Source organism: Pan troglodytes, chromosome 11 (assembly GCF_028858775.2).
Source record: "Pan troglodytes isolate AG18354 chromosome 11, NHGRI_mPanTro3-v2.0_pri, whole genome shotgun sequence".
Taxonomy (NCBI): domain Eukaryota; kingdom Metazoa; phylum Chordata; class Mammalia; order Primates; family Hominidae; genus Pan; species Pan troglodytes.
Window position 1 is genome coordinate 66922717 of NC_072409.2, and position 22400 is coordinate 66945116.

General features: G+C 43.5%; 1 protein-coding gene across 5 annotated transcripts in view; it reads left to right on the forward strand.

The window, feature by feature from the left end:
* The window catches only part of GCNT1 (glucosaminyl (N-acetyl) transferase 1), a 114694-nt gene that overhangs the window by 41175 nt on the left and 51119 nt on the right, over window positions 1-22400 (forward strand). For 3 of the 5 annotated variants that reach the window (XM_054657823.2, XM_054657825.2, XM_024345521.3), the window contains one exon: window positions 6764-7218. The exons of the other annotated variants lie outside the window; for them this stretch is intronic. The gene's annotated coding sequence lies outside the window, so the exon portion shown is untranslated. The remainder of the gene's footprint in view (window positions 1-6763; window positions 7219-22400) is intronic. 5 annotated transcript variants of the gene reach the window in all.

Consider the following 22400-nt stretch of genomic DNA (forward strand, 5'->3'; position numbering starts at 1 on the left):
TTGTCCTTGCCCTGTTTCCTCAGAAGCATGTGATCTTTGTTCTCCCTTTTGCCCTTTGAAGCATGTGATCTTTGTGAGCTACTCCCTGTTCATACAGCCCCTCCCCTTTTAAAATCCCTAATGAAAACTTGCTGATTTTGTGGCTCGGGTGGGCATCATGGACCTACTGATATGTGATGTCACCCCCGGCGGCCCAGCTGTAAAATTCCTCTCTTTGTAGTCTTTCTCTTTATTTCTCAGACTGGCCGGCAATTATGGAAAATAGAAAGAACCTACGTTGAAACTTTGGGGGCAGGTTCCCCTGATAACTCACTGGTCCCAAATTCAGCCTCAAGAAGACTGAATTAGTCAGCTCCCACTACCATAACAAGATACCACAGGCTGTGTGGCTAAAACAACAGAATTTATTTCTTCACAGTTCTGGAGGCTAGCAATCCAAGAATAAGGTGCCAGCAAGGTTGGTTTCTGGTGAGGCTTCTCTTTCTGGTTTGTTGATGGCCATCTTCTCACTGTGTCTGTCCTCTTGTGTGTACCCACAAAGAGAGAGAAAGAGTTCTTAGGTGTCTTTTACTCTTCTTACAAGGACACTGGTCCTATTGTATTAAGGTCCCAGCCTTATGACCTCATTTAATGTTAATTACATTCTTAAAGCCCTATCTCCAAATACAGTCACATCAGAGGTTGGGACTTCAACATATGAATTTGGGGAGGGACACAATTAGGTCCATAACAAAGACCATAATCTTGAGTGGAAAAGAGTCCTAAGATTAGGGTTTTCACACAGTGAAGGGTCTTAAATTTATTGGTACATTCAATCCTGGAGCACTTCTTTTAGTAAGAATGACAGAGTGCTAAGCAGTAGTTCCCATATCTTTTTTTTTTTTTTTTGAGACAGAATCTCGCTCTGTCACCCAGGCTGGAGTGCAGTGGCATGATCTCGGCTCACTACAACCTCTGCCTCCTGGGTTCAATTCTTCCACCTCAGCCTCCCCAGTAGGTGGGATTACAGGCATGTGCCACCATGCCTGGCTAATTTTTGTGTTTTTAGTAGATATGGGGTTTCACCATGTTGCCCAGGATGGTCTTGAACTCCTGACCTCAGGTGATCCACCTACCTCGGCCTCCATCTTTTAAGAAAACATCTGTGTAACAAATTAGGATAGGGTTGTCCAAAGGGTGTTTGAGGAACATACCTTCCACAAGTGGTGGGAATTTGGGGGAAATTACATCATTTCCCTGCTTAGAAAGTCACAATGCCTTGGGAGGCAGAGGCAGGCAGATCACTTGAGGTCAGGAGTTCGAGATCAGCCTGGCCAACATGGTGAAAGCCCATCTCTGCTAAAAATACAAAAATTAACTGGGCATGGTGGCATGTGCCTGCCTGTAATCCCAGGTACTCCAGAGGCTGAGGCAAAAGAATCACTTGACCCTGGGAGGTGAAGGTTACAGTGAGCTGAGATCGCACCACTGCACTCTGCACTCCAGCCTGTGCGACAGAGTAAGACTCCATCTCAAAAAAAAAAAAAAAAAAAAAAAAAAAAAGGCACAATAGCATATTAAAAACTGAAAATTTCGTCCATTTACTCAAATAACATTTATTGATTTATTGAATGCCTACTATTTTCCAGGCACAAGCTGTGAGTAAGACAGGAATTAATAGGAGCAACCTAACCTAATATAGGAAGTAAAGGCAATGGATAGTTGAATGCTGACTCCCTCAAAATGGATGGATAGCACCAGGCTTAGTTCAGTGCTTGTTGAGGTAAGAGAGATTGTCAGACAGAAAACCAAACACTGCATGTTCTCACTCATAGGTGGGAATTGAACAATGAGAACACTTGGACACAGGGTGGGGAGCATCACACACCAGGGCCTGTCTTGGGGTGTGGGGAGGGGGAAGGGATAGCATTAGGAGATATACATAATGTAAATGACAAGTTAACGGGTGCAGCACACCAACATGGCACATGTATACATATGTAGCAAACCTGCACATAGTGCACATGTACCCTAGAACTTAAAGTATAATAATAAAAAAAGAAAAGAAAAAAATAAATATATGGGAAAAAAAAAGAGAGAGAGAGAGAGAGATTGTCAGAAACATGTGAACAAGAGCAACTCCATCTTGAATAGGAGCTGGGTAAAATAAGGCTGAAACCTACTGGGCTGCATTCCCAGACGGTTCAGCATTCTAAGTCACAGGATGAGCTAGGAGGTCGGCACTTAGATACAGGTCATGAAGATCTTGCTGATAAAAGAGTGTGCAGTAAAGAAGCCGGCCAAATCCCACCAAAACCAAGATGGCAATGAGAGCGACCTCTGATTATCCTTACTGCTACGCTCCCACCAGCGCCATGACAGTTTACAAATGCCATGGCAATGTCAGGAAGTTACCTTATATGGTCTAAAAAGGGGAGGCATGAATAATCCACCCTTTGTTTAGCATGTCATCAAGGAATAACCATAAAAATGGGCAACCAGCAACCCTTGGGGATGCTCTGTCTATAGAGTAGCCATTCTTTAGTCCCTTACTTTTCTACTATACTTGCTTTCACTTTACTCTATGGACTCGCCCTGAATTCTTTCTTTTGTGAGATCCGAGAACCATCTCTTGGGTTGTGGATCAGGACCCCTTTCTGGTAACAAGATCATTTTCATAACAAGAGTCTTACTGGCTTCTTGGAAGGGTGAGGGCAAAGCAGAATATTTATTAGGTTTGTGGAATCTGGAGTAAGGTGGCTATTTTGATATAGAGCTTGATTAGGATTGGACAAGTATGTGACACAATGGTTTAGCATTGGTGGACACAGCAAGGTGAGAGTTCCCAAGCATGTCTTAAAGAGTAAATGATCTTTTGATTGTATCTATTTTCCTTGGAAAGTGGTACTTACTTTAATGAGGATAAATTGAGTAGTCTAGTGTTTGGACTAATGGATTTTCAGAAAGTTCCTAGAACAAATAAAATTTTTGTCCATTTGAACCCAAAAGTATCTGAGACAGGTCTCAAGCAATTTAGAGACTTTATTTTGCCAAGGTTAAGGACATGCCTGTCACACAGCCTCAGGAAGTCCTGATGACATGTGCCCAAGGTGGTTGGGGTACATCTTGCTTTTATACGTTTTAGGGAGACATAATGCATCAATCAATACATGTAACGTTTACGTGGGTTTGATCTGGAAAGGTAGGACAACTCAAAGGGAGGTGTAGGGGGTGGCTTCCAGGTCATAGGTAGATTTAAAATTTTTCTGATTGGTAACTGATTGAAAGAGTTATCGGTAGAAAGGAGACACGAATGTCTGGGTTATAATAAGGTGTTGCGGAGACTAAGGCCTTATCAGGCAGTTGAAGCTTCTCAGTAGCAGGCTTTTTAGAGAGTAGACTGTAAACGTTTCTTATCAGACTTAAGGTCTGTGTTGATGTTAATGCTGAAGGGGTATTATGGGGCATATGTGAGCCTCTCTTCCATCATGACTTGAATTCGTTTTTCAGGTTAACTCTGGAATGCCCCTGACTGAAAGGAGGGGTTCATTCAGATGATTAGGGGAGCTTAGAATTTAATTTTTTGTTTACAGCCATTTCATCCTTCTGGGTAAAAATTTCCTGAAATAAGAAAGTCAGGTAAATGTACCAGGGGTTTCCAATCTTTTGGCTTCCCTGGGCCACATTGGAAGAAGAATTGTCTTGGGCCACACATAAAATACACTAACATTAATGATAGCCAATGAGAAAAAAAAAAACTCATAATGTTTTAAGAAAGTTTATGAATTTGTGTTGGGCTTCATTGAAAGCTCTCCTGGGCTGCATGCAGACTATGGGCCTTGGGTTGGACAAGCATGATAGATAGTAAGCCGTGTATGTGTGGGCAGTAAGTTTTGATTTCTCTAAAGAATCTTAACTTCCCTTACACATTTGACCACAACACTCTTTTCTTTTCTCGTCAGACTTATTAACATTTCAAAGAACAGACCATGATAAAACATGAAAGTAGGAAATAATTTCTATGAGAGTGTTGTAAGCCAGTGGTTCTGAAAGGGTAGTTCCCAGACCAGTAGCTTCAGTATCACCTGGGAACTTGTTAGAATTCCTCACCTACTAAATCAGAAACTCTGATGTGCAGTCAGCAATCTGTGTTTTCTTTTTGTTTTTCTTTTTTTTTTGAGAGAGAATCTCACTCTGTCTCCCATGCTGGAGTGCAGTGGTGTGATCCCAGCTCACTGCAACCTCCGCCTCCCAGGTTCAAGTGATCCCTCCACCTCAGCCTCCCTTGTAGCTTGGATTACAGGTGCGTGGCACCATGCCAGGCTAATTTTGGTATTTCTAGTAGAGATGGGGCTTCGCCATGTTGGCCAGGCTGGTCTCAAACTCCTGACCTCAGGTGATCTGCCCAACTTGGCCTCCCAAAGTGCTGGGATTACAGGCGTGAGCCACCGTGCCTGGCCTCATTTGTGTTTTTAAAAAGGAAAAGAAAAAATGAAAAAAAAATTTTGTCTGCATTTCCTTAGTAGAGATGGAGGTAAATCGGTTGTTGGTAAAAGCTGTGTGCGTCTTTCTTCAGATTGTGACTCATATTCTTATGGCTCTCTCCTCTTTGAATTCTTTGAAAACAGTGCTCTCCTTGCACTAATATGAATGCAATAGTGAGGAATATAAAATTTATTCAAGATTTTAGAAGGAAGCTAGAAGAGAGAAGTTGTACCGCATGATATCAAGATTGCACTTAAAAATAAACCAAGGCTGGGCGCATTGGCTCATGCCTGTAATCCTAGCACTTTGGGAGGCTGAGGTGGGCAGATCACCTGAGGTCAGGAGATCAAGACCATCCTGGCCAACATGGTGAAACCCTGTCTCTACTAAAAATACAAAAAATTAGCTGGGCTTGGTGGCGGGCACCTGTAATCCCAGTTACTTGGGAGGCTGAGGCAGGAGAATTGCTTGAACCTGGGAGGCGGAGGTTGCAGTGAGCCGAGATCCCACCATTGCACTCCAGCCTGGGCAAGAGCGAAATTCCGTCTCAAAAATTAAAAAAATAATAATAAATGAATAAACTAACAAACCTTTTGAGGTATCTCATGTCCCAAATCTCTCTTCTTGGCTCAGCATCTCTTCCTGCTCCTGACCCACATCACCTTCTCTCTGAATTTTCTTCTAAGAGCAGTTCAGTTCAATACCCACATGACTTTCAAAAGTCTTAACCTCACCTACTAGTTAATATAATCTTCAAGGAAGTTAAAGGAATTAAATTGAAGACTTTGTTTGCCTTGTGAACAAAAAATTCCCCAGTTGCCAAGTTTCACTAAAGCTGTGATGAATGAAGGTGACATCAATCTACATTTCCCTGATTTATGTTTGCTCCACAGGCGAGGAGGAAACCTGGGTTACAGTGGTACCATGTTTCCAGTGTGTCCTCATCAGATTCCGGTCCTTTTCACTATGATGTTGCAACCTGTGTGTCCCCCTGCCCTGTGTGGGGCTGAGGTCCTGCACCCACCTGTCCTGTCTCCTTCCTGATGGTTGCTAGGACCAAAACCCAGAGGGGAGAATGAGCTGCACTCACAGGGGATGACTTGGGGACTGGGTCCAGAAAGTGGCTCATCCACAAGAGCTTGTTTAGAGCTACCTAAGAGGAGTCTTCCCGGGTCCCAGACTTGGTTGCACATTAGAATCAGCTGGGGAGCTTTTAAAAATGCCTATGCCTGCCGGGTGCAGTGACTCATGCCTGTAATCCCAGCACTTTGGGAGGTTGAGGCGGGTGGATCACAAAGTCAGGAGATCAAGACCAGCCTGACCAACATGGTGAAACCCCATCTCTACTAAAAATACAAAAATTAGCTGGGCATGGTGGTGCATGCCTGTAATCCCAGCTACTGAGGAGGCTGAGGTAGGAAAAATTGCTTGAACCCGGGAGGCGGAGATTGCAGTGAGCCAAGATCACACCACTGCACTCCAGCCTGGGCAACAAAGAGAGACTCCATCTCGAAAAAAAAAAAAAAAAAAAGCCTATGCCTAGGTCACATTCCATAGCAATCACATCAGAATCCTTGGTGCAGGACCTAGGCATCAGGATTTTTGTTGTTGTTTGAGACGAAGTCTTGCTCTGTCACCCAGGCTGGAGTGCAGTGGCGCGATCTCAGCTCACTGCAACCTCCGCCTCCCGGCCTCAAGCAATTCTCCTGCCTCAGCCTCCAGAGTAGCTGAGACTACAGGTGCCCACCATCATGCCCGGCTAATTTTTTTATTTTTAGTAGAGACGGGGTTTTACCATGTTGGCCAGGCTGGTCTCAAACTCCTGACTTCAGGTGATCTGCCTGCCTTGGCCTCTCAAAGTGCTGGGATTACAGGCATGAGCCACCACCACTCTCAGCCAGCATCAGGATTTGTTAAGGTTCCATAAGTAATTCCAATGGGTAGCAATGGTGAGAACCATCAGACTAGATGATGTACAAAAAGTCCACATTATAACAATTTTGTTCAAAACACTTCACATAATTAAATGGGCTATATTTTCATCATAGTATCTGTTTCGTATGTGGGAAATTTGAGACACAAAGAAAGTGTGAGTCATACCAGACAGACCATAGGTGAACTGTTAAGGAGGGAGAAGCCGCAGTGTCACCTTCCACAGTCCTGCTCCCATTAAGGCCTATGAAGTGGAAAATGCAGTATTATTCTTTGAGGTTTCCTGGGACCAGAAAAGGTCAGAGACTCTTAATGGGTAATGCAGACAACTGGAATGCAATCATCAGGTATTCATTTCTGTTTTAAGGTTTTACGTCTGAGAAACCTGAAACCTGAAGAAGTAAAGCAATCATGATTTTTTAAAAACTTAATAATATGGTTTTGGATTTAAAAAGAAAGACTGACTCAGAGCTGGGGAAAACACTCACTTGTGATACGGATCAACGTGAAAACAGCTTAACTCTGTTCCATGGCAATTCGCACAGTGTGACTCAGAGACACCTCTCTTCACCAGCTCTGGCTCAGGGGATGTGAAGGCAGAAGCAGAGGTCACAGTGACTTCATCTGAGAAGGACTTAACTGACCATTGCTGGTTTTGAAGCCGGAGGAAGGCCCACAGTCAATGAATGAGAGTGGCTTCGAGAAGCTAGAAATGGCAAGGAAATAGATTTTCCTCTAAAGCTCCCAGAAAGAAACACGGTTCTGCTGACACCTCGATTTTAGGCCAGTGAGACCTGCTTCAGACTTCTGACCTACAGAACGGTAAGAAAATAAATTTGTGTTGCTTATAGCCATGCTGTGTGTGGTAGTTTGTTACAGCAGCAATAAGAAACTAACACAGTTGTGACCAGGCGCCATGGCTCATGCCTGTAATCCAAGCACTTTGGGAGGCTGAGGTGGGCGGATCACTTGAGGTCAGGAGTTCGAGACCAGCCTGGCCAACATGGCAAAACCCTGTCTCTACTAAAAATACAAAAATTAGCTGGGCTTGGTGGTAGGCGTCTGTAATCCCAGCTACTTGGGAGGCTGAGGCAGGAGAACCACTTGAACCTGTGAGGCAGAGGTTGCAGTGAGCCAAGATCATGCCACTGCACTCCAGCCTGGGCGACAGAGTGAGACTCCATCTCAAAAAAGAAAGAAAGAAACTAACACAGTGGTTTTATCTGATTATCCGATTATCAGAAGTAGTAAGAGAAATGTGAAAATGGTTCTTAAGTTACAAAGTACCATATGAAGATAAAGTATTCATTCATTTATTCTCTTATTTATTCATCAAATATTATTGAGCTCCTCCTACTTTGAGCCAAGCACTTTTACAGATGTTGGGAATATACTAAAGCCAAAATGGATTTAAAACAAAACAAACACTGGCCAGGCTCAGTGGCTCATGCCTGTAATCCCAGGCTGTATGTGGGGCATGAGAGGAAGCAGGAGATGTCAGGTGAGATACAGCAGTAGCATGGCCCAAGGTGGTAGCAATGGAGATGGGTAAAAGGGATCCTAATCTGGATATATTTTGAAATAGAGGCCAGGTTCAATGGCTCATGCCTGTAACCCCAGCAATTTGGGAGGCCAAGGTAGGCGGATCACTTGAGCTCAGGAGTTCGAGATGAGCCTGGCCAACATGGTGAAACCCCGCCTGTGAAGACCAGCTCGGTTGGGGAGACCCTAACCCAGTGGTGCTAGAGGAATTAAAGACACACACACAGAAATATAAAGGTGTGAAGTTGGATATCAGGGGTCTCACAGCCTTCAGAGCTGAGAGCCCTGAACAGAGATTTACCCACGTATTTATTAACAGCAAGCCAGTCATTAGCATTGTTTCTATAGATATTAAATTAACTAAAAGTATCCCTTATGGGAAACGAAGTGATGGGCCGAATTAAAGGAATAGGTTGGGCTAGTTAACTGCAGCAGGAGCATGTCCTTAAGGCACAGATTGCTCATGCTATTGTTTGTGGCTTAAGAATGCCTTTAAGCGGTTTTCCACCCTGGGTGGACCAGGTGTTCCTTGCCCTCATTCCAGTAAACCCACAACCTTCCAGCATGGCTGTTATGGCCATCATGAACATGTCACAGTGCTGCAGAGATTTTGTTTATGGCCAGTTTTGGGGCCAGTTTATGGCCAGATTTTGGGGGATTTGTTCCCAACATCCGTCTCTACTAAAGATACAAAAGCTAGCCAGGTGTGGTGGTGCATGCCTATAGTCCCAGCTACTTGGGAGGCTGAAGCAGGAGAATCGCTTGAACCTGGGAGGCAGAGGTTTCAGTGAACCACTGCACTCCAGCCTGGGCAACAGAGTGAGACTCTGTCGAAAGAAAGAAAGAAAGAAAGAAAGAAAGGAAGGAAGGAAGGAAGGAAGGAAGGAAGGAAAAAGAAAAGAAAGAAAGAAAAGCCAAAAGCATTTGTTGAATTGGGTGTGTGCTTTGTGAGAAAGAGAGGCAAGACAGATGACTCCAGGAGTGTTTGGCCTGAGCAACTAGATGGAGTTGTCAATGAGTAAGTCCGGGAGAAAAGTGGGAGAAGCAGGCTCCGGGAGAAGAAGATAAGGAGCTGCGTATTGGACATGTTTGTTTGAAATGCCAATTTTACCTGTAAAGGGAGATGTTTACTAAGCAGTTGGAAATATGAGTCTGGAGTTCTGAGGACAGGTCCAGACTAGAGATAGAAATCAGAGCGATGTCGAGGTTAAATCTAGATGTACTTAACAGCATGAGGTTGGATGAGGCCATACAGAAGGGCTGTAGAGAAAAAAGAAGAGATCTGAGGCCTGGTCATGAAGCTCTGCAGGGTTAAGAGGCCTGGGGGAAGAGGAGGAAACTGAAGGCTGACAAAGAGTGATGAGAACAAAACCATGAGGATTAAGAGTCCAGGTGAGGAAAAAGGGTTTCAAGGTCAAGGAGTGATGATTTGTCTGAAATGCTGCTGAGAGTACAGGTAAAACAAGTTTGGATAAATGTCTGCTGGATTTAGAACCACAGAGCTGAAATGGACAGGGGCAGTTTCCCTAGAGGCACGGGACTAAGCACCTGATTAGAGAGGGTTTAATATAATTTGGAGACACCAGATACAGGCAATTCTTTTGACACAAAACAATCAGGTTCTTCCAGAAACTCCCTTTTCTGTTTTCACAAGGAGGCTGATGCCCTCTTGGGCCCTCTGTGTTGTTCTGGAGACCTCAGCTCTTAGCCTGCTGAAGGCAAGGAACAGGCGACAACCACAGCACCTTCTTCCCTGACCACAGCAAGGGGGAATGAAGGTCAGTTTTCTATGAAGCAGGAGTCAGTAAACTGCAGCAAACTATGATCACACCTGTTCATTTACGTGCTGTCTGTGGCTGCTGTCACACTAGAGGGACACAGGTAAGAGGTTGTGAGAGAATAAATAGCCCACCATGCTTCAAATATTTACTATCTGGCCCTTTCCAGAAAAGGAAAGCTCTGCTATAAATAGAGAATTAGGGCAGTAGCTAAGGAGGAAGGGGTTCAAGAAAGGGTTGTCAAAAGGAGAAATAACATTTTTGCATGCTGATAGGAACGATTCTGTGGAGAGAAAAAAAGTTGAAGTTGCAGAAGAAAGAATTGCTCGGATGATGTTCTCAAGTATAACATCAGAGGATGTTATACCTGGAATGAGGATCAGGTGCCCCAGTGGAAGGGTTGGCTTTACTAGGAATATAGACACATGTATCTCTCATTATCACTGTATGAAAAGATGTGGTACCTTACACATGAGAGCAATGTAAAGTTTAAACTCTTTGTTTCAGGTTTTCCTTTCCTTATTTATTTATTTATTTATTTTGACAGTCTCACTCTTTCACCCAGGCTGGAGTGCAGTGGCTCAGTCTCGGCTCACTGCAAACTCCACCTCTTGGGCTCAAGCGATTCTTGTCCCTCAGCCTCCCGAGTAGCTGGGATTACAGTCCTGTACCACCAAGCCCAGCTAATTTTTGTATTTCTTTTTTGGTAGAGATGGGGTTTCAACATGTTGGCCAGGCTGGTCTCGAACTCCCGAGCTCAAGCGATCCTCCCGCCTTGGCCTCCCTCAGTTTTTACTTATTAGAATTGGCAAAGATAAAAACTGTGGCTAGGTGGGGTGGCTCACACCTGTAATCCCAGCAATCTGGGAGGCCAAGGTGGAAGGAATGCTTGAGGTCAGGAGTTCGGGACTAGCCTGGACAACATGGTGAGACTCCTGTCTCTATAAAAAATAGAAAATACGAAAATTAGCCAGACATGGTGGTGTGTGCCTGTTGTTCCAGCTACTCAAGAGGCTGAGGAGGGAAGATCTCTTAAGCCTAGAAGTTTGAGGCTGCAGTGAGCTGTGGTCAATTACACCACTGGACTCCAGCCTGGGCAACAGAGCAAGACCCCATTTCCTAAATAAATCAATAAATATTATTTTTAAAACCTGTGATAATTTGCTCTGTTGGTGAGTGTGTGGGGGAAACAGGAAGTCACACATTGCTGGTGAGAATGTAAATTGGAACAATTTCTCTGTGGAAGACATGAAGAGTCATCAGGAAGCTTAAGGCCTGGGAGTTCCTAGGGGATCATCTATCTAGAAAATTTACCCTGGGAAACTGACCTTCAAGTCTCCCTTGCAGAGATTATGCAGGAATGAACTGGAGTGACTCCAGTGCCCTTCTCTGGTCAGGAACATAGCCGGGGTCTCCAGAACATATAGAGGGTGTAAGACAAGGAGAGTTTTTGCAGAAGCTGATGGGAGCCAGCACACAGCACCCAGGGAAGTTTGCCCTTGTGGAAAAGACGGCTGCCAAAACTCCAGCTCCATGCAATCTTCTTAGAGTTTAAATTCTCCTATCCTTTATCAAGGTCTAAGGAACTTGTTTCTTTTGCCTGTGTCTGATGGTATCTATTGCCAATCATCTACCCCCACACAGAGGGTAAGACCTATCAACTTTTTAAATGCACATACATTTTGACCAAGCAATACCACTTACGGCAATTAATACTACACATATGTTTTATATATGTGTGAAGACATTCACTGTAGCATTGTTTATAATAGCAAAAAACTGGAAACAACTGGAATGGCCATTAGGGAACTATTTGAATATCATGGCATAGCCCTGTACTGGATAGACACTGAAAAGAACAAAGAGGCTTTATATAAACTAATATGGAATGATTTTCCAAACGTGTTAAGTGAGAAGAAGCAAAGTAAAGAACATATATGGGCCAAGCATAGTGGCTTGGTGTTTACATACATTAGATGTTAGAGGTACATACTAAAAGGCAGTTTAGGCTGGGCACAGTGGCTCATGCCTGTAATCCCAGCACTTTGGGAGGCTGAGACGGGTAGATCACTCGAGTCCAGGAGTTTGAGGCCAACGTGGCCAACATGGTGATACCTCATCTCTACAAAAAATACAAAAATTAACTGGGCATGGTAGCGTCCACCTGTAATCCCAGCTACTTGGGAGGCTGAGGTAGGAGGATTGTCTGAGCCCAGGAGATTGAGGCTGCAGTGAGCTGGGAGCGTGCCACTGCACTACAGCCTGGGCAGAGTGAAACCCTGTGTCAAAAAAAAAAAAAGAACAGATATGGATAGTATGTGGGTATTGCTGAATTGCTTCTTCCTTTTCTTTTTTTCTTTTTCTTCTTTTTCTTTTTTGGAGACAGATCTCACTCTAACCCAGGCTGGAGTGCAGTGGCTTGATCACCACTCACTGCAGCCTCAACCTCCCAGGCTCAGGCAATCCTTCCACTTCAGCCTCCTTAATAGCTGGGACCATAGGTGTGCACCACCACGCCCCAGCTAATTTTTATTTTTATTTTTATTTTTTTGTAGAGATAGGTTTCACCATGTTGCCCAGGCTGGTCTTAAACTCCTGGGCTTAAGCGATCGGCCTGCCTCAGCCTCCCAAAGTGCTGGGATTACAGGCATGAGCCACTGTGCCCAGCCTAAACTGCCTCTTTAGTATATACCTCTAACATCTAATGTATGTAAACACTAGGACTGATTTTCACCCTATTCTTATTTTATAGTTACACATGTGATTTTGCACACTACCACCAGAGGGGGCCTCTGCCACATTTCACGCAATATTTACAAGTCAGTATGGAGGATGTTTATTAAATAATTTTTATATCTAGAACATTCTTGTTCATTTAGCATAGGCATTTTGGTGCTCAGCTTAAAAAAAACTCTGTGAGCCCCCTGGCTCATCTGTCTTCTTTAGCATGTCAGTCCACAATCCCTGTGTCCAGTACGCCCTGACCCTGTCATCTTCCTTTGCTGTGCTGGATTCCTGAAACTATGAAAATGCCTCACAACTTCTGTGCACTCTTACCCTCAAAAGAGTGCATTTAGTGGCATGGCTGCGCCAGCCGTCTTTGTCCAGATGGCTTCCAGATAGGAATCACTGAGTCCAGGAATACTTTGAGAAGCCTGGAGAGCCTCTACTCTTTGAAAGTTTATCATCACTGCAAACTCAGCGAGTCCAGATTTTGCTCAACACATGCTGTCTGCTTTCTGTTTACCCCTCTAGTCTTTACTAACAGACACTTTATATATATATATATACACACAGCCAGGCGCGGTGGCTCGCGCCTGTAATCCAAGAACTCTGGGAGCCCGAGGCAGGCGGATTACTTAAGCCCAGGAGTTTGAGACCAGCCTGGGCAACATGGTGAAACCCTATCTCTACAAAAAATACACAAATTAGCCAGGTGTGGTGGCACATACCTGTAGTCCCAGGTACTTGGGAGGCTGAGGTGGGAGGATGGCTTGAGCCCAGAAGACTGAGGCTACAGTGAGCTGTGATCATGCCACTGCACTCCAGCCTGGGTTGCAGAGTACGACCCCACCTCAAAACAACAACAGCAGCAAAAAAAATCTTATTGAGGCATGGTTTAATAAAATATAGCTGTTTAGGTGTATAGTTCCATGACTTCTGACCAACCTACTCACCCAGGCAATTATTACCACAATCAAGATAAAGAACATTTCTATCACCCCAAAAAGCAAATGCCCTCCTCTCCCCACACTCAGCCCCAGCAACAACTGCTCTCCTTTCTGTCACTATAGATTAGATTTGCCTCTTCCAGAATTTCAGATACATAAACATGAATCAAACGGTCTGTACTCTTTCGTGTTTGGCATCTTTATCTCCACATAAGGTCTGGAGATTCATCCATGTTGAAGTGTGAATCAATTTTGCTTTCTTAAATGTCATTCCATTATTTTAATATGATATGCTGCAATTTGTTGATCCATTCAGACAGGTACTTCTTTTAACTTGTTTTTGCTGGTAAACACCCTGATGGGCATCTGCTCACTGTACATGTCATTTTCTTTTGGACAGAAATGCTAAATTTACTATTATTTGTTCATTTATTTTATGTTTTTCCAAAATGGAAACATCTTTCTGAAACAATGGGAAAGGGATCAGAATATGCCACCCCAGGCTGGGCATGGTGGCAGGGCCTATAATCCCAGCATTTTGGGAGGCTGAAGTGAGAAGATCCCTTGAGGCCAGGAGTTTGAGACCAGCCTGGGCAATAAAGCAAGACCCTGTCTCTACCAAAAACAAAATAAAATAAATTAGCGGGGCGGGGTAGTGTGTACCTGTAGTCCTAGCTACTTGGTTCAAGATGACAGTGAGGTATGATCATACTACCACACTCCAGCCTGGGCAATAAAGCAAGACCCTGTCTCTATCAAAAACAAAATAAAATAAATTAGTGGGGCGGGGTAGTGTGTACCTGTAGTCCTAGCTACTTGGTTCAAGATGACAGTGAGGTATGATCACACTACCACACTCCAGCCTGGGCAACAACAAACAAGACCCTGTCTCTATAAAAAACAACAAAAAAACAAGCAAATAAAATGATAATAGTAAAAGTAAAAAAGAATGTGCCACCTCAAAACATGCCATATTGGCATAAGGATTATTTTGAGCTAAAGGCAATTGAGAAACAGCAGACACAAGCAAAACTCTTTGCCCTCTCTCTTTCTACCTACAAACGTTTGCCTAATTTCCCTTTGCAAAGGTGATGCCCTCTCCCATACCAGAATAAGGTGAACAATTCATCTGCATAACACACCTCACTAAACAAGCCTTAATTACCATGCCTTTCCCAGTTACCTTCCCACAATTTACCCACACCAGAGAAGCCCAGCCTCTCCCCATTTCCCTTGTCTAGTAGCTTCCCACACTTTATCATCCTCTGTTAAAATGCTGTATAAGCTCCTGGGTCTAAGCACCTCTTTGGGATTTTCACTTTTTTTCTGTGAAGCTTACATATGCAAACAAAATAAACCTTTTCGTTTTTGTTTGTTTGTTTGTTTTGTTTTGTTTTTGAGACAGAGTCTCACCCTGTCACCCAGGCTGGAGTGCAATGGTGTGATCTCGGCTCACTGCAACCTCTGCCTCCTGGGCTCAAGTGATTCTCATGCCTCAGCCTCCCAAGTAGCTAGAATTACAGACGCGAACCACCACGCCCTGCTAATTTTTTGTATTTTTTGTAGAGACAGGTTTTCGCCATTTTGGCCAGGCTGGTCTCAAACTCCTGACCTCAAGTGATCCACCAGCCTCAGCCTCCCAAAGTGCTGGGATTACAGGTGTGAGCCACTGCACCCGGCCCTATTCGCCTCTTTTTAGAAATTATATGTAACTGATGGTGTGTAAATTCTGTCCCGTCTGGCAATAATTTAATTGGTTCCCGCCATCCCCACCCTATGAAAATACCAGTTTTGTTTCCATTTGCAATTCATCTTAACATTCCTTTACTCCAGATAAATCTGTGCTTTTTGACTTTTCCTTTGAAATGTTTATAACGTACATCTGATTCCCTTATAGCATATGCGTAAATTCCTTAACAGATGTGCACTTTTATATTTGTATGAGTCATGATTTTATCTTTCTCTGAAAATTATTTTTTAACAACCCTTACATTGTTTACAGTGTTTCGATTCTGAAATCTTTGTGTATTTGTAAAATTTCCTACATAGGATAAATTCCTAGATGAATAGTTGTCCATAAGTATCCATGTTGTCCAAATGCCTTCTAGAAAGTTTGTAGAAATCTCTACGACAGAGAGCAGCACAGGAGTCTGTATTCCTACACCTTCATCTATATTGTGTTTATCAATCTTTTTCAACTTTGCCAATCTGATAGGTAAAAAGTGATTTGTAGTTTTAATTTGCATTTCTTCAATTCCTATTGAAATTGAGCATCTTTTTATGTGGATTTCTTCTTTAGTGAAGTATCTTATCATGCCCTTTGCCCATTTTTCACCTGGTGCATATTTTTATGTAAAAACCCCTTTATTTGAAAAATTAATTTTTGCTTACATACTATTGCATATATTTTCTAGTTTGTTGACTTTTAACTTTGTTTATAATATATTTTGTTATGCATACATTTAACACTTTAATGTATTAACTATATCAAACTATTTTGTGTGTGATTTTAGCTTTGTTGCCATTCTGAGAAATGCTGCCTGCTCTTAAAAGAGATCAACCTGTTTCTTTTTAAAAACATTAAAGAACTTACATGTATGGGTTTTAGAAACATATTTCAGGCTTTACTCTACCTGGAATTTGCATGCTTAGAAGCCACACTTTCTTTTTTTCCTGGACAGTACATTTATGATTGAATTTGCTTTCTCCATGCTTTGAAAGTAGTACCTTACTCTTTTATGTCTTCCTCATGTTCTTTTCAATGTAATTTGATTAAATTTCTAAAACAATTCAAAACTAATTTTGTAGCATTTGTCAAAATAAATCTGGATTTAGGCAAGGGGAGACTTTATTCAAAAGGATTATTGCAAGAAGAGGATGGGTGGATATCATAAAAGGATGAGGAGAGCTCTTTAGCCAGTGCTATTTTTCAGAAAAACAAGGCTCTGGCAAAGATCAACACTGTTGACCTCCCTTTTGTTAATGATAAAAGAATATTATTCACCACTGAGCAATTCAGATGCAATCCTAAGCCTCCTGCATGGGGTGAGTCAGGGACTAAGAAACAGTCTCCTGGGGACTCTGGTTGGTGTTGTTCCCACAAAACCAGCTGAAGCATCTGTTGAAAGGTGGTGGCAAAAATCAGTTGTTTAAGGGTCAGGTATCTTAAAATGAGGAATGCCTACCATTAAAAAGATAAATGTTAATTAAAAGTTTTAATATAAAAGGCCAAAGAAATATTAATCTTGGCATCTACAAGCCAAGGAGAGAGGCCTCAGAAAAAACCCAACTCTGCTGACACTCAATTTTGGACTTCCAGCCTCCAGAATTGTGAGAAAACAAAATTCTGTTGTTTAAAGTACCAGTCTATGGTACTTTGTTGACAGACCTAGCAAAGTAATATACCTACAGAGAAAACTATGAAGTAGATAATTAGCTGTCTGTCATATACCAGCATATTGTAGCAGACTAGTCAAGCTTAAGGTTATATATCTTGTGACTTTTTTATAGCCATACACTTCCTTATAGTACAACTTTTCTTTTCTTTTCTTTCTTTCTTTTTTTTTTTTTTTTTTTTTTGTTGTTGTTGTTGTTTTGAGATGGAGTCTCTCTCTGTCGCCCAGGCTGGAGTGCAATGGTGTGATCTCGGCTTACTGCAACCTCCACCTCCTGGGTTCAAGTGATTCTCCTGCCTCAGCCTCCCGAGTAACTGGGATTACAGGCCCCTGCCACCACATCCAGCTAATTTTTGTATTTTTAGTACAGATGGGGTTTCACCATGTTGGTCAGGTTGATCTCAAACTCCTGACCTCAGGTGATCCACCCACCTTGGCCTCCCAAAGTGCTGAGATTACAGGTGTGAACCACTGCACCTGTCCTGTACAACTTTTCAGTGTGGCAAGAATGAACACATCATTAGCAGACCAAAATATATTTAGCCTCTCTGTACTAAAAAAAATTTACATAAGCTTTAAATTATGCTCCACTAGTCTATCTTACTTAGCAATGATCTAGGTACTTATATTAGACCATTCTTGTATTGCTATAAAGAACTACCTGAGACTGGGTAATTTATAAAGAAAAGAGGTTTAATTGGCTCACAGTTCTGTACGCTGCACAGAAAGCATGGCTTGGGAGGCCTCAGGAAACTTACAATCATGATGCAAGTTGAAGGGGAAGCAGGTACATCTTACACAGCTGGAGCAGGGGGAGGAGAGGCAGGGAAGAGGTGCCACATACTTTTAAACAACCAGATCTCATGAGAACTCCATGACAAGACAGCACCAAAGGGATGGTGCTAAACCATTAGAAACCGCCTCCATGATTCAATCACACTCCATCAGGCCCCACTTCCAAAACTGGGGACTACAATTTGATATGAGATTTGGGCAGGGACACTGATCAAAACCATATCACCCCCGAAGTGGGAAGGGCTCCCTACCCAGCTAGTTTCCCCTTCAGCCAGACCAGCTGTACCCTACTTAATCTTCAATCTAAGGAGCTTTACCTACCTGCCAGCCCACAGAACTATTTGAACAAGCCAATTACATCCTCCCGTGGAATAAAAGGTTACCTCACTCTTGTGCCATTACTACAAAGCCTGCCTCACACAGCCCCTGCTTCTTCAGTCTGCTTTCAAATGCAATTCCCATGTGGCTCTGCCTGGCATGCAATAACCTCCTCACCCCTTAGGCTGTGAGTATGTAACTGAAAAAACTGTAGCCAATCTCATCTGCCCAGTATTGGGTGTCATCTGTTCAGCCATCTCCTGTTTAGCACAGAAGATCCCTGCTTCACCAGTGGTGTGAAGAGAAGGTGGTCAGAACAGAAAGGAGGCCTAAATCTTGAGTGACCATGAGTTGAGGAGCTGGAGTGGGTAGGAAAAGGTGTGTAGGAATGGGTAGAGGGATGAAGGAAGTGGACAGATTAAATCATTCAAGGCAACAAAAGAGAAGGTTTAAAGTGGTAAAAAGGAGGGATGAGGATGATGGGAAGGGATAAGTCTTAGATGAGCTGGTTTAAGGAGATCTCATGTTTCCCAAAGAGGCCTTTGAGGTTCTAGGTTACCTTTAGTAAATTGTGCCATTTTTGAGGCTATTAAACTGAATTAGTGCCATAATAGCAGGTACTCAGTGGGGGAAGAGGAGGGCATCTGATAGAGTGACAGTTACCCATGGCATTAGTGGATAGTCAGCCCAAAGAAAAAAGTCTTTAAAGGAGCCAAGAAAAACTCCCACTTGATTAATTCCCTTGAACAATCCCCAGGTCGAGGAGCTGAGGAAACACAGAAGTCTCACAAGAGGGCCAAAGCATCTCTTTGCCTAAAACAATCAAAGTAACCTCTTACTGTTCTTCAACAGACAAGATGGCCAGAGCACTGGTTCAAGACTTGAACTCACCCAAGAGTCCTCAAGTCCTGAACATGGCACCTTTACCTGGGTGGGGCTGGTGGAGGTCCCTAGGTGAGTTCCAGTCTTGAGCTGGATCACAGCAATGAGAACTGTCAAATAAAAACCAAATCCAGATCTAGGTAAGGAGAGACTTTATTTAGAAGGATTATTGCAATAGAAAAAGAGAATGTCGCAATAGGGGAGGGACGGCATTCTAATAGAATGCTTCAACCATAAGATCTGCAAGCTTTTGAAAGGTCAGGCAGAAAAGGGTTTTTCTTTTTTTGGGAGTAGTAAACAATGTTAAAAAGAACCAGTATCGGCTGGGTGCGGTGGCTCATGCCTGTAATCCCAGCACTCTGAGAGGCCAAGGTGGGAGGATCACCTGAGGTCAGGAGTTTGAGACCAGCCTGACCAACATGGTGAAAACTCGTCTAAAAATACAAAATTAGCTGGGCATGGTTGGTGCATGCCTGTAATCCCAGCTACTTGGGAGGCTGAGGCAGAAGAATCGCTTGAACCCGGGAGGCGGAGGTTGCAGTGAGCTGAGATTGCACCACCATTGCACTCCAGCCTGGGCAACAAGAGCGAAACTCTGTCTCAGAAAAGAAAAGAAAAAAAAAAAAAAAAAAAAAAAGAACCAGTATCAGGGAGTGGGATGAGCAGGTGGCCCGATCAGGCAATTGATCAGGACAGAGTTTCTTTGTGGTCAGCTGGAAAAGGGCTTCTTGGGAGGGGATGTAATATGGTTTGGCTGTGTTCCCACCCAAACCCCACCCAAATCTCATCTTGAATTGTAATCCCCATAATCCCCACGTGGTGAGGGAGGGGCTTGGTGGAGGTGATTGGATCGTGGGGGCAGTTTCCCCCATGTTGTTTTTGTGATAGTGAGTGAGTTCTCAGGAGATCTGATGGTCTTATAAGGCTGTTTTCCCTGCTCTTGCTTGCTCTCTCTCACCTGCTGCCGTGTAAGATGTACCTCTTCCCCTTCTGTCATGATTAAAAGTTTCCTGAGGCTCCCCCAGCCATGCAAAACTGTGAGTCAATTAAACCTCTTTTCTTTTCTTTTCTTTTTTTTTTTTTTTTTGTTAGAGTCTCACTCTGTTGCCAGGCTGGAGTGCAGTGGCATGATCTCAGCTCACTGCAACCTCCGCCTCCCGGGTTCAAGCGACTCTCCTGCCTCAGCCTCCTGAGTAGCTGGGATTACAGGCGTGTACCACCATGCCTGGCTAATTTTTGTATTTTTAGTAGAGACAGAGTTTCACCATGTTGGTCAGGCTGGTCTCGAACTCCTAACCTTGTGATTCGCCTGCCTCAGCCTCCCAGAGTGCTGAGATTACAGGCGTGAGCCACCGCACCCAGCCTTTAAACCTCTTTTCTTTATAAATTATCCAGTCTCAGAAATGTCTTTATAGCAATGTGAAAGCAGACTAATACAGGATGTTAAGGGGCTTATTCCAAATTCCAATGCTGGTTTAGGCTGAGACTAGATTAAAGGGCAAAGACCTGATGGAAGGAGAAAAGCCTCACTGAAGTTTGATCAAGTAAGGTATTTGCCCAGATTGATCAGTAGGGGCAAGTGGTTCAGCTAACCATTTATAAGATGAGAATGGAAATTTGGAGGGCATGTCTATGGCCTTGTTGTAGGTGTGAAAGGATGTTATCCATGATGCTTACCTAAGTCATTTGGGGAAAGGTGGTTCTATGTAGTTAGTGGTTTCTCAGAAAATACAGCCGGGAGAGGATGTTCACTGTTCTCCAGTAACACAAAGTATAGGTCAAGCAACACCATCCCCTTACTTTTTTAAAATTTATTCTTATTTATTTATCTATTTTTGAGATGGAATCTTGCTTTGTCACCCAGGCTGGAGTGCAGTGGCATGGTCTTGGCTCATGCCTCCCAGATTCAACCTCCCAGATCCGCCTCCCAGATTCAACCGATTCTCGTGCCTCAGCCTCCCCAGTAGCTAGGATTACAGGCATGTGCCACCGCACCCAGCTAATTTTTATATTTTTAGTAGAGACGGGGTTTCGCCATGTTGGCTAGGCTGGAACTCGAACTCCTTACCTCAAGTGATCTGCCCACCTCGGCCTCCCGAAGTGCTGGGATTACAGGCATAAGCCACCATGCCCTGCCTTTGTCCCATTATTTGATTGTACTTGTAACTATAGTTTTATTATGACATTTTAAGAATATATTGCTATTGTATTAATCATTACTATGACAGCTGTGTTTATCAGACACTTTCCCACATCTATAATATTAGGAGAGTTGGGTGTTTGTGATCATGAGTTTGCTCCTTGTGCTGGTTATTGAAGTATGTCTTAGAGTTCAAACTCAAGCTTCTATCCTCTGCTTTGTGAGCCAGGGCTGGGACTTAGCAAATCACATTTCCTATAAGGTTTTGCTTATAAGGGGTGCTTGAGGAGAGGGACTTGCTACTTTATAGCTGCTTACTGTTCCTGTCCATGTTACCAAGCAATGGCTCTTCTCCCTGGCTGCAGCAACAGCTGGTTACAGTTTCTTAGATTTGTTTGTTTGTTTTAATCCACCCTCTCCCATCCAGCCTCAATGTTTACCTTCAGAGATAAAAGCACCAGCTGGGTACCGCCCCCTCCTTAGAGGTCTGACTCCCAGCCAACCAGGGGACCTCTCCTGGCTGTTAGGTTCTGATAACCCCAACACTTCCCCTCTCCCCAGCTCTGTGCATGGCAGCTGCTTCCTGCAGTTACTCTCTCTGTTACTACAATGTTTTTGCCTTGCCAATCTTCATGACCTTAAATTCTCTGTAAAAGTAATTGCTGTGATTTCTGTTTTCTGACTGGGCCCTGACCGATACACCCCTAAGCATTCCAGAAATACCTTCTAAACTACTTGTATAGATTTATGGGTGTATGTTATTGCAGGCATTAAAAATAAGTGGGCTGGGCAAGGTGGCTCACACCTGTAATCCCAGCATTTTGGGAGACTGAGGTGGGTGGATCGCTTGAGCGTGGGAGTTCAAAACCAGCCTGGGCAACATGGTGAAACCCTATCTCTACAAAAAATACCAAAAAATTACCAGGCATGGTGGCACACACCTGTAGTCCCAGCTACTTGGGAGGTTGAGGTGGGAGAATCACCTGAGCAGGGGTAAGTTGAGGCTGCAGTGAGCTGTGATTGCGCCACTGTGCTCCAGCCTGAGTAACAGAGTGAGACCCTGTCACATACACAAACAAAATGGATTACACTTATGGTATACAGGCAGTATCCAACTGACAAACAAGATACATTCCAAAAGCTAATTCATAAATCTATTGCTTGGCCACCACCCCTGGTTAATTTATCTATTTTTATTTTGTAGAGGTGAGGTCTGGCTATGCTGCCCAGGCTGATCTCAAACTCCCAGGCTCAAGTGATACTTGTACCTCGGTTTCCTAAAGTGTTGAAATTACAAGCGTGAGCCATTGCAAACAGCCAGCTATATTTTATTTTTAATTAATTAATTAATTAATTAATTTTTGAGATGGAGCCTTGCTTTGTCACCCAGGCCAGAGTGCAGTGGCACGATCTCAGCTCACTGCAACCTCCACCTCCCGGGTTCAAGCAATTCTCATGCCTCAGCCTCCTGAGTAGCTGGGAC